Genomic DNA, 12,039 nt, shown 5'->3' with positions numbered 1-12,039 from the left:
CTTCCTTAATTACCTTCTTGATTCAGCGCATATATATGAAGCAAGAGATCTTGGCTTGTTCTTTCTTTACATTAGCAAATTACATTAATCATATAATAGCACACTTTACATAATTGAGCACACTAAAAGTCACTTGGCGAGCAAAACATGTACTTGTCTTTTTGAATACCCCAGCTTAATGTTTTAGTGTGCGCAGTTTGGATGTGATTCTTGAGAAGCACTACATCTGCTTCAAGGATATGAGGTATAATTACTTTTGCTTAAAAATAATCCTAATCTTCCTTGACGGCTGTCCTTTTCTTACTAGACAATATAATCATGGTGCTTAATTCCAGGATAAATATGCTTGCTGTAACTGTATGCATCAGTGTTTGACTATTCGTTACCTACTATTCCTATTAGAAAAATGTACTTGCCAACCTCCAATTATTTGCATCGAAGTAGTGAAGAGTTTGATGGCGGCCTGCCTGGTTTGGTCAAGAGAGGCACGGTAAGTACTTTAAAATTAGATGCTAACCATAAAAACGAAAAATAAGAACTGGTTCAACTGGAGCTTTGTTCACAATCTTTGTGAACAAGGCTTTCAAGTGGGAGCCGAAACATCTATCTTGTATGCCCGATCTTCATTTGCTTATTACTATTATTTGAATTCATCTAGCCCTAAAGAGGTGGCAATTTATTTCGAATACTACACTTTGCATTTGATTTCCATTGCTGAGTTTTTTTAAGTAACTTCATGCACCACACAAGTACAACTCAAACATTTTCATTCTTTTAAGGACGTCACACCTAGTGGAAGGTATTCTGCACTAACATAATTATTTTGAGATTTGCAGTAAATATGTAGTCCTCATAAAAAGTATCTAAATAATTTTGGCCTAAGCGGTTATACATTAACCATGTAGATTTCATCAACTTGTGACATCACTTGGTCTTGGCAAACTTGTGAGCTGGCAAATTTGAGCATGCAGTCACTTCGCTCCATATTTGTTTCGATGAAGGCTTGCCCTTTGGTGCTACTCTGGATTTACCCCCGTTTCCTGTGATTACCACTACGGGCTTCAAGGCACACACCCTCAGGAAAACTGCTTATGCACAAACCTTGTTCTTTCACACTTTTACTAAGACAGACATTGAAAGCAAGGGTGGCATAGCAGGCATGTTGGTTACAGAAGTACTTTAATAAATAGCTTTGTAAGCATTCATCTAGTGGACATGTCCATATCCTCTTCTGCTGAAGTGCAAATTAGCTGGGGAAGCATGTCTCCTTCTCATGCATACCCCAGCGCAGCCAATCAGAACTTCAGGAGCGGATGAAATGGACATTTCCACTAGGTGGACATGGAATACATCTTCTGTGCTCTGTCCTATCTTTCCACCCTTCTCCATGTATTTTACTCTGTAAACTACTGGTTCAGCATGTTGGTCCCCGTAATCAATCTTCCCGTAGCTCAGCACTTAAAAGGTTTACAATACATATAAGGCACTGTAAACCCAAGCAGTTAGGCTGGCGATTGCTGCTGTTATGCACCATACAGGCTGAAGCAATGGCTTCACCGTAGCTTTCTAAGTTAACTTTACTGAACTTTGAATTTAGAGAAGGCAGAATATAAAAATAGACTGGCATTTTTCTTGTGTGCTTCACCACTCTGCTTTTTTGTGTTACTAAAATCAGTATATTGAACCTAAATGAAGTAAAAAAAAAGGAAATTGTGTCCCTAATTTCATTTCACTGTCTTTTTAAAAGTATAGCAAAATTTTTTAATTGCATTATAAGTTGTTACTTATGTTTCGATCTTAATGTTCATTTCTCATGCTCCAAATAGGGCTACAACTGTTCCCTCATCCACAGCTATCAAGGCGTTATGGCAACTTTGGAAGCTCTCTGAACTGAGTAAATGCTATGCATTGCATAATTTCTTAATACATTTTCATGGCTGCCTTTAACCTCTATAGTTCCTCATTGAAGCCAGCATCTCTCTTGTGACCACCTTTAAAGAGCTTGTAGTAATGTATGCCTAACAAGAAAGATGGGTGCTTTGTAGTGCTAGAATGCTCTAAGTAAATCGTTCTATTGAAAATTGCTGACATAATTGTCTGACAAATACTGCATCACCTTTGCTATTTTGCCTTCTGTATCTATACTACACACTGCATCTATACATTTTACAAGTGCGTGAGTAGGGTTCAAGGCTGTTCTTTAAAATGCTCATGAGCACTTATCATGATCAGTTCTCCATATAAGTGGTTTTGCTGATGAGAATACAGGAATACGAGCAAAATTGACATGGAACCAACATATAGATAACGTCTGCATGACTGCCTATCAAAAGTTATATTCTCTGAGAAACAAAAACTGGAACGTGCATCACGTAATGTAAAACTTATTGCATACACCGCCTAAATTAGGATGATACTAGAATATTTAGCCGTTGTTTGGAGTCCCCATCAAGTGAAGCTTAAGAGGAAGTTGGAAAAGATACACAGTCTGGCGGCGCGTTTTATTTGTTCGACATACCGAAAGAAGGAATCGGTCACGCTTATGTTACAGCGTTGCAACTTCGCATCTTCTTGAGGAACATAGGACAATATATAGGCTGAAGGTGCTTTATCAAATAATGCAGGATCAACTTAAGATTGATAAGCACAAATATCTACATGGTCCAGGCAAAAAATACCCGCGAACTAACCACGACTACGTCATAAAGCCGGACAGTACCAACAGTGATACATATCAATACTCATTTTTCCTGGATGCGATAGAAATGTGGAACCAATTGCCAAACGCTATTGTTAGCCTAAAAGATGTCACCGACTTCGGAAATGCTGCTGAGGCATATTTATGGGAGTTTTCGATTTAGTTTTGAAGTGACAAGTGATATGTGCGACTTGATATTCATTGTATGTATTTTGATAAATGTCAGAAGTGTGCTGAACAGCATTCAAGTGAAAATCTTATTCACTGTGAATTGACAAGTGTTAAGCAACTTTACGTACATTGACAATGTCCATATTTGATTTGTGTAATTGTATTGTCCTCTATGTTATGACCCTCTGTGAGGGTTGACAGTATTAATAAATAAATAAATAGACAACGAGGAATGTGGTTAAGAACACTTTATTTTCAGCACAGATGTTTTTTTAATGAACTGCTGTTATACTGCTAAAATCTGCATATTTAATAAAAGTACACTGCTCTGCTTCATCACTCCATGCTAAGTGCAAGTATAGTGTACCAGGAAGTCAAACCAAGACGTGGGATGTTCAGTCTGTGAAAATAAAAACGAATTTGAAACATTAACGTGAAAAAACTAAAGCACACTCAAGAAAATAAACACAGCACAGGAACATATCCAATGAATCAGAATTAACTTTGAGAGCAAACATATAGTTTATATGGCACAGTGAGGAAACCTTATTCCTCCGGCTTTTTTTGTGCATGAGAAAATATGAAAGTGCATGCGTTCTCCCCATATTGTATATCTGTCACCTTTTCACACACAACAAAGGTGTTATCTCAATGTGCCCAACCGTCCTTGCATATCCATTTCTCTGCTCTCATACCATGATACCTACAGTTAAAGGCTGTAGCAATGCTTAGCTTGAATGAACCAACACGAACTACATGCACTGTGCTGTTGAACACGGCATTGTAAGTTAGATTCATGCACCGCACATTCATTTGATTGTGATTGTAGGCGAGATAAATAACAAGAAGGTATGTAAATAAGAATGTTCCCTAATAAGCTGTGCACAAGTGCTCTCCCGTTTGGACAGAAGCCGAGCACAGCTGCAGTGAACAAGAAGCCAAATTATACAGCATTTAAAATCTAGGTTCTAAATGTGCTACAGATTTTTATGAATTCATGGTCGAAAATCTAGGTGTTAAAGGTGACAAATGTTTAAACAGGCCTCTATTCGGGCTCGTAATGCTATGTGTCACCTAGTTTGATAAAATATGCCATATAACTGGTTTCCCAAGCTAAGGCTGCTGTCCAGTTGCAAGTGCAAATCACTCAATTATGTCTAGGGCACGTTTGAGCAAAAGGCAGCCAAGATTACTGTGCCATTGAGGTCTATTTCCTGACATCTGATTTCTTCTCAGAAAGCTACCTCTCTAAAAAAGACCTTCACAACAACAATACCCAAACCTTTCTTGAGAAAAGTCATCACACTGGTCCTTGAACACTAATTACACAGTGGCTCCTTGTGATGTAATGTTATGTACATCAGCACCTTACAAAGTACAGGAAAATTTAATAATGGCAGCGTGACAGGTACACAAAAAAGTAAAGGGATAAAACATCACACAGGCTGCCATCAGTGTTCAAATCTTTATTTCAATGTGGATGCTTTTAGCAGTGAATACATGTTCTCATTAAACTGAGTCATAATATTACAAAAGCGAAAGGCAAGGGTCTTTACATTCTAAACTGACAAATGTGCTTTATTACGATTCACCGCAATACAGGAGGTGTTTTGCAGTGAACGGTCACGTAAGGTTTTGGATAACTGCGGCGGGCGTGTGCTGCAGCGAGGCCTCTTGTGTATTGCAGTAAAGCGTATTATTGTGACAAGAGCTAACCTGGCATGTATGGCTTTAGCCAACAAAAGTTCTCAAAGACATCATGCATCCTGCCACGAAAATCTGCTTTGTTGAGAGTAGAACGTTAGGTTCGTCGCTGACAGACACCATACATTCCAGATTCACGTAAATCTTTCCCAATATCGGTATGCTTCACCGCAACACACAAATATGTTGCGGTGATAACGGTGGTCGAACAGGCTGGTGCAAATGTTTCGACAGGGGAGCGTACCTTCATGAGGGCAACTGCTTTCCTTGGCAGTTTTCATATACGTGAGTCGCCCCACTCCCAAAGGGGTAGATTTAGCTGGACCTTTGCCAAGAAACGTACCGACAAGCGTTTGGTAGTGGCTGGTAGAGATGCAGGAGTCTAAAAAGCGTTGCGAAATTCGGTTCCGTAAGGTTAGCTTCACCGCAATACAAATATGTTAAGCGGTTAGACTTACAAAATGTTTTGCGGTGAATCATAGCAAGGGTACCTGGCCTTTGATGCAAAGGAGCTTCCCAAGAGGCACGCTAATCCAGTGGCTAGTTATGCAGTTCCCCGCATGCGAGTGAGTTCCCTGCATTCGGCGGTTTCCCAGTGACATACAAAATGACATTGATTGACTGTGTTGTAAATGGGCGACGGCACTATATGCTGATGCAAAAGCGTCGTTTCGCTTTCGAAAAGTGCGCTCGGCTAAAGAGAACACCTTGACTCGCACATGATCAAAGCAGTTGAACAGGAAACTACGAAATTACGTAGATATTATGGAAGAAATCAACACTTCAGAAAAAATGGCCGTCTAAACATTAACTGGCTTACGAGGTCGACAAACCAACGGTTTAAAGCATCACAGCCACATCCGAAATAGCGCAGAAGGCCAGCCTGTACACTTAGGCGCCTCGGCGCGCGTAATGTAATAGGAGACGGCAGGTGCACAAGTACATCATTAAGGAACACATATTATGTATGTCGGTGAAAGCGGTCACTCTTCAGTTCTGATATGCTTCACCGCGTAACATTAGTCTACTGCGGCGAGGCTGACTTCAGGACGCCGATTTCTTCAACTCATCTAGCGAGGCAGGTCCGTTTATCACGCTTGGCAACGTTTGACATTTTCTGCATTAATTTTGTTTGTTCTTTTTAATTTTCTTAAAGCAGAGCTAGTGCCGCGTCTTAACTGCGTTAGGAAAGGTAAGCGTGTATGCAGCGCAAGCACGGCTGCATTGGCTCTTGTTTGGAAACTTCAAGAGACGCTCTTCCGCGCAGCGATGCCATTTTTATTATTAAAAGAATGCAGGTGATGATTAAATGAGCCGCAGCAAATCTGCAAAAAAGCAGTAGTAATGCTGTTCTAAAATCCTCTCGCTCGAGCGAGATGGTCTTTGAAAAAAAACGCGATGTAACGCGATCTGACGGAACAGCTCGTCATGCCAGTGTTTTCTTACGTCCTCGTTCTTTCGCGCATCCTCCCCTGAACCAGACTACTGAATGGTTCTGTGCACGCACTGACGATTCTGACGGAGGATATACCACTCACATGAGCAGCTCCATATAAGATGCCACGGCCCATTCCACATGCCGGCTGCAATTTGACGCGGCCATGAGGCAAAATATGCGCACAAGGTACCTAATGGTAACGCATCAAACAGCTCACAGCCCCAATCCTTTATTACACGCATATAGCGAGGAAAGATGAATTACTCACGCTCTAAGTGGGCACGGAATACGGACCGCCTCGCAGCGCCACCGGCTCCGTAAGACAGACGCCATGGAAATGAGCGGATGTGACATCATGGGTTATAGCGGACGTGACGTCATAGGTGAACGTAGACATTTCGGGCACCTTTCGTCTGCTGTGCCCCGGTCACAGCAGACACGGCCGTCGAAAATACCGGTAAAAATTTTAAATCCAGGCCAGAGGTCACGTGAAAGATCGATGATGCTGAACGCTATTTTCGTTTATAATGACGAAGAAACAATAAACTTACTAACAAAGAGCACAATATCTAATTAACAATGATAATTTTGCCCTGTTTTTATGTCACAAAAATGCTTCGGTAATTGTAAGAGAAAGTTTGTACAAAATTGCACTTATTATGACGCCTCTACTGGGAAACGTTAGAACTAATGTAAGCATTGGCAGTATGTGGACGCTTTTCTAAACGAAACACTGCTTTTCGCAGCTCCGTTTCTCCCGCAATCCTGTTGCCTGGCCTGACGTGGGCGTCTACTTGGGCTTCAATCATCGTAGCAGTGGGCACGTGTTTGCGGAAACCAGTGACAAACTGCAACAAGAGCGGCGCTGCAGGCTACCGGCTGCACGGATAAAAGCTGGAATCGTGAACCACACGGCACTCGGCAGCAGTGGCAGCATGTGGACGCTTTTCTAAACGAAACACTGCTTTTCGCAGCTCCGTTTCTCCCGCAATCCTGTTGCCTGGCCTGACGTGGGCGTCTACTTGGGCTTCAATCATCGTAGCAGTGGGCACGTGTTTGCGGAAACCAGTGACAAACTGCAACAAGAGCGGCGCTGCAGGCTACCGGCTGCAAGGATAAAAGCTGGAATCGTGAACCACACGGCACTCGGCAGCAGTGGCAGCATGTGGACGCTTTTCTAAACGAAACACTGCTTTTCGCAGCTCCGTTTCTCCCGCAATCCTGTTGCCTGGCCTGACGTGGGCGTCTACTTGGGCTTCAATCATCGTAGCAGTGGGCACGTGTTTGCGGAAACCAGCGACAAACTGCAACAAGAGCGGCGCTGCAGGCTACCGGCTGCAAGGATAAAAGCTGGAATCGTGAACCACACGGCACTCGGCAGCAGTGGCAGCATGTGGACGCTTTTCTAAACGAAACACTGCTTTTCGCAGCTCCGTTTCTCCCGCAATCCTGTTGCATGGCCTGACGTGGGCGTCTACTTGGGCTTCAATCATCGTAGCAGTGGGCACGTGTTTGCGGAAACCAGTGACAAACTGCAACAAGAGCGGCGCTGCAGGCTACCGGCTGCAAGGATAAAAGCTGGAATCGTGAACCACACGGCACTCGGCAGCAGTGGCAGCATGTGGACGCTTTTCTAAACGAAACACTGCTTTTCGCAGCTCCGTTTCTCCCGCAATCCTGTTGCCTGGCCTGACGTGGGCGTCTACTTGGGCTTCAATCATCGTAGCAGTGGGCACGTGTTTGCGGAAACCAGTGACAAACTGCAACAAGAGCGGCGCTGCAGGCTACCGGCTGCAAGGATAAAAGCTGGAATCGTGAACCACACGGCACTCGGCAGCAGTGGCAGCATGTGGACGCTTTTCTAAACGAAACACTGCTTTTCGCAGCTCCGTTTCTCCCGCAATCCTGTTGCCTGGCCTGACGTGGGCGTCTACTTGGGCTTCAATCATCGTAGCAGTGGGCACGTGTTTGCGGAAACCAGCGACAAACTGCAACAAGAGCGGCGCTGCAGGCTACCGGCTGCAAGGATAAAAGCTGGAATCGTGAACCACACGGCACTCGGCAGCAGTGGCAGCATGTGGACGCTTTTCTAAACGAAACACTGCTTTTCGCAGCTCCGTTTCTCCCGCAATCCTGTTGCCTGGCCTGACGTGGGCGTCTACTTGGGCCTCAATCATCGTAGCAGTGGGCACGTGTTTGCGGAAACCAGTGACAAACTGCAACAAGAGCGGCGCTGCAGGCTACCGGCTGCAAGGATAAAAGCTGCACTCGTGAACCACACGGCACTCGGCAGCAGTGGCAGCATGTGGACGCTTTTCTAAAGGAAACACTGCTTTTCGCAGCTCCGTTTCTCCCGCAATCCTGTTGCCTGGCCTGACGTGGGCGTCTACTTGGGCTTCAATCATCGTAGCAGTGGGCACGTGTTTGCGGAAACCAGTGACAAACTGCAACAAGAGCGGCGCTGCAGGCTACCGGCTGCAAGGATAAAAGCTGGAATCGTGAACCACACGGCACTCGGCAGCAGTGGCAGCATGTGGACGCTTTTCTAAACGAAACACTGCTTTTCGCAGCTCCGTTTCTCCCGCAATCCTGTTGCCTGGCCTGACGTGGGCGTCTACTTGGGCTTCAATCATCGTAGCAGTGGGCACGTGTTTGCGGAAACCAGTGACAAACTGCAACAAGAGCGGCGCTGCAGGCTACCGGCTGCAAGGATAAAAGCTGGAATCGTGAACCACACGGCACTCGGCAGCAGTGGCAGCATGTGGACGCTTTTCTAAACGAAACACTGCTTTTCGCAGCTCCGTTTCTCCCGCAATCCTGTTGCCTGGCCTGACGTGGGCGTCTACTTGGGCTTCAATCATCGTAGCAGTGGGCACGTGTTTGGGGAAACCAGCGACAAACTGCAACAAGAGCGGCGCTGCAGGCTACCGGCTGCAAGGATAAAAGCTGGAATCGTGAACCACACGGCACTCGGCAGCAGTGGCAGCATGTGGACGCTTTTCTAAACGAAACACTGCTTTTCGCAGCTCCGTTTCTCCCGCAATCCTGTTGCCTGGCCTGACGTGGGCGTCTACTTGGGCTTCAATCATCGTAGCAGTGGGCACGTGTTTGCGGAAACCAGTGACAAACTGCAACAAGAGCGGCGCTGCAGGCTACCGGCTGCAAGGATAAAAGCTGGAATCGTGAACCACACGGCACTCGGCAGCAGTGGCAGCATGTGGACGCTTTTCTAAACGAAACACTGCTTTTCGCAGCTCCGTTTCTCCCGCAATCCTGTTGCCTGGCCTGACGTGGGCGTCTACTTGGGCTTCAATCATCGTAGCAGTGGGCACGTGTTTGCGGAAACCAGTGACAAACTGCAACAAGAGCGGCGCTGCAGGCTACCGGCTGCAAGGATAAAAGCTGGAATCGTGAACCACACGGCACTCGGCAGCAGTGGCAGCATGTGGACGCTTTTCTAAACGAAACACTGCTTTTCGCAGCTCCGTTTCTCCCGCAATCCTGTTGCCTGGCCTGACGTGGGCGTCTACTTGGGCTTCAATCATCGTAGCAGTGGGCACGTGTTTGCGGAAACCAGCGACAAACTGCAACAAGAGCGGCGCTGCAGGCTACCGGCTGCAAGGATAAAAGCTGGAATCGTGAACCACACGGCACTCGGCAGCAGTGGCAGCATGTGGACGCTTTTCTAAACGAAACACTGCTTTTCGCAGCTCCGTTTCTCCCGCAATCCTGTTGCCTGGCCTGACGTGGGCGTCTACTTGGGCCTCAATCATCGTAGCAGTGGGCACGTGTTTGCGGAAACCAGTGACAAACTGCAACAAGAGCGGCGCTGCAGGCTACCGGCTGCAAGGATAAAAGCTGGACTCGTGAACCACACGGCACTCGGCAGCAGTGGCAGCATGTGGACGCTTTTCTAAACGAAACACGGCTTTTCGCAGCTCCGTTTCTCCCGCAATCCTGTTGCCTGGCCTGACGTGGGTGTCTACTTGGGCCTCAATCATCGTAGCAGTGGGCACGTGTTTGCGGAAACCAGCGACAAACTGCAACAAGAGCGGCGCTGCAGGCTACCGGCTGCAAGGATAAAAGCTGGACTCGTGAACCACACGGCACTCGGCAGCAGTGGCAGCATGTGGACGCTTTTCTAAACCCAACACTGCTTTTCGCAGGTTGGTAGCGTTCCTTTTACGCCTTTGTAGCTGCAAATTTGCTGTCGCTGCCCAGCTGCCATCTTGCAAAACCTGTGTATTTTGGTTGTTGCTTGCTTCTTGAATTGGTTGTTGCTGCTTCTTGAAGACCCAATGTCGGGAAACAATACTTGCCTTTCCTGTAATGAGGCTGTTGACCCCAAAGAGGCGTTTATGTCTTGTGTGGAATGTACCCAATCTTACCATATTGGAAACTGTGCTGGTCTCACAGAAAAGCAATTTAAAAACCGAAGCGCGTCATCAAAGCAAAAATGGACATGTCCCAGTTGTAAAGCAGCTAAGCAGAAGGAAGAAAATCAGAGTGATAGAGTAACTCGGGAAGAGTTTGCTGGATTGCGGTCCCTATTGATCAGCATGAATGAAAAGCTCGATGGGCTGGTGCCTCTAAAGGACACGGTTTCTAACATCGAAAATAGTATTGAAGTAATGTCTGACAAGTATGATGAACTGCTGAAACGTCTTGCTGTACAAGAAAGCGACACAAAAAATGTGAAAGCAAGGGTAGAGAAGCTTGAACAAAAGGCCCGATGTAGCGAGACGGAGACTGAAAAGCTGGTCACTGAAATCAATGAACTTGAATGGAGAAACCGTCGGTTAAACTTGGAATTTCATGGAATTCAGGTTACTCCGAACGAAGACTTGTTGATGAAAGTGAACAGCGTGGCAGGTTTGTTAGAAGTCCCAGAACTGAGCGAACGGGATGTTGATGCTATTCATCGCCTTCCGGCGAAAGCAGGCAAGGTCCCAGGAATAATCGTTCGATATGCCCGACAAGCCACCAGGGATAAATGGTTGGAAAATACGCGGAAACTTAGAGACAATGAGAGCAGTACTTTAATACTAGAGAATATGACTGTCGGCAACTGTTTCTAACAGCAAAAGAGTTGGCAAAGAAAAAGGGCTACAAAAATGTCTGGTTCAGAAATGGCAAGATTTATCTGCGTAAGGCAGACGGTGATTCTTCTGTCATTGTGCGCAGTGAACATGACCTTCCGACATGATCTATCTGAACAGTCAATCTTGATCATATTGCTTGTTTTAATATTTTATGTGTGAATCAACACGTCACAACTTTCTCTTGCCGCATGAAGTGAATGCTGTTGTCTCGGGCTATCAAATAAGCGCTTTGAAATGCCTTCACATAAATGTTCGTTCCCTTTGTAACAAAGAAGATTCTATCGAGCATTTTATTTCGAGTTTTTCATTTCAGTTTGATGTGATAATGCTCACTGAAACGTGGTGTAAAAATGATCATTGTCACTTCGAGTTTATACCTTATCAGTCATTCTCCTTAAATCGCCCAAATCATCGTGGCGGCGGCATAATGATGCTACTAAAGGAGGGGATACAATGTGAACTGCTGTCTCGTTTCTGTTTTTCTTGCTGTGATTACGAGGTTTTGACTGCGAAAGTGAACAATTCTGTTTTCTCTGTATGTTATCGCCCGCCCGATGGAAATGTTGAAAACTTTTTTGTGTTCTACGAAGAGTTCTTATCGTTTATTTCTGAGGCTGGTTACATTGTTCTATCTGCTGGCGACTTTAATAATGATTTGCTAGGAGATTAAGCAGCCAAAACCACTATGAATATGCTCATTACTTCAAACGGGTGCTCAAACCAAATCAGTTTGCCTACTAGGATCACAGAACATAGCGAAACTTTGTTAGACCTAATTATTACTAACTCGTTCAGTGAAAATAACATTGCGGGTGTAATGACCTGCGACTTGAGTGACCACCTTCCTACCTTCATAATATTAGATACACAATCATCATAGTAAAAAACAATTTATAAATGTTCAAATAATAAATCCTACTCGCCTA

The sequence above is a fragment of the Dermacentor albipictus genome, chromosome 4 (genome assembly GCF_038994185.2).
Source record: "Dermacentor albipictus isolate Rhodes 1998 colony chromosome 4, USDA_Dalb.pri_finalv2, whole genome shotgun sequence".
NCBI classification, from domain to species: Eukaryota; Metazoa; Arthropoda; class Arachnida; order Ixodida; family Ixodidae; genus Dermacentor; species Dermacentor albipictus.
This window is presented reverse-complemented; position numbering follows the sequence as displayed.